Source organism: Octodon degus, unplaced genomic scaffold (genome assembly GCF_000260255.1).
Source record: "Octodon degus isolate 3935 unplaced genomic scaffold, OctDeg1.0 scaffold00238, whole genome shotgun sequence".
Taxonomy (NCBI): Eukaryota; Metazoa; Chordata; class Mammalia; order Rodentia; family Octodontidae; genus Octodon; species Octodon degus.
Window position 1 is genome coordinate 1,742,013 of NW_004524814.1, and position 1,106 is coordinate 1,743,118.

Below are 1,106 nucleotides of genomic sequence, written 5' to 3' on the forward strand. Positions count from 1 at the left end.
TGATCTGTTTCTTTGTGACAATGGGGTGTTAAGGTCCTCTGTTATAATCGTTTTATTTCTTACTTGATCTGTCAATACTTCTCTTACAGAGTTGGGGGCTCCCATAGTTGATGCATAGATATTTTTTATTGTTATCACTTCCTCTTGAAGTTTTCCCCTTCCAAGCTTGTAGTGACCTCTTTATTTCTTTTGATCATTCTTGCTTTGAAGCTCACATTGTCTGCAAGCAGAATAGCTATGGAGTATACTTTTCCATCCTTTGACCTTCAGTCTATGAATTTCCTTTTGAGTTCAATATGTTTTTTATATACAGCTTATTGTTGTATTTGTTTCTTTCTCTTTTTTGTATTTTAGGACTGGGTCTACAGGGTCTACAGGGTCTCACTGCACACAGTGGAATCATAGTGATCCTCCTGTTTACAGCCTCCCAAGTGTTGGGCTTACAGGTATGTGCCACTAAGTCAGTCTCAATCCCATCTCAGTGCATACTGGAGCAGGGCCTCTGCAGGCCCGGGGATTGAAATTCCAGCCCCTGTGGCTGCCTAAGTAGGTGCTTTAATCAGCTGAGCTATTTGGTGGCCCTGGATTTGTTTCTTAATCCACTCTGCCAGTCTGTTTCTTTTGATAGGTAAGTTGAAGCCATTTAGGAGAGAAGTCTATAATTATATAATTGAACCAGGTGTGAATTAGGAGTTTGTATGTCAGTGTATCCCTTTCTTTGAGTGGATTTACCCTGGGTCCTCCTGCTGAGCCTGTTGCCATGTTCCAGGCATTTCCATTGTTAGTTGTCCAAACTGTGGTGTAAGGGCATAGGCCAGGCATGTGGTTCCTCTGTCCAGAGGTTCCAGGGATGGGGGGGTGGTAGTGGGCAGAGTCTGTCTCATCCCTTGGTTCAGTGCAACTCACCAAGCCTCCCACAATTGAGGAGGAGTGGCGGGTAGTGTCTCTTCCCCCTCTGGCTCCCTCAGTGGTATATGTGGGATAGTGGACCTCTTTACTCTTAAGCAATTCATAACTCTGATATTTTCTTTTCCCTCCCATTCATGCCCCTGTAGTGCCTTGGAAGCATTAGAAGATCCTATGTACCTTTTGTTGTATTTCTCTCT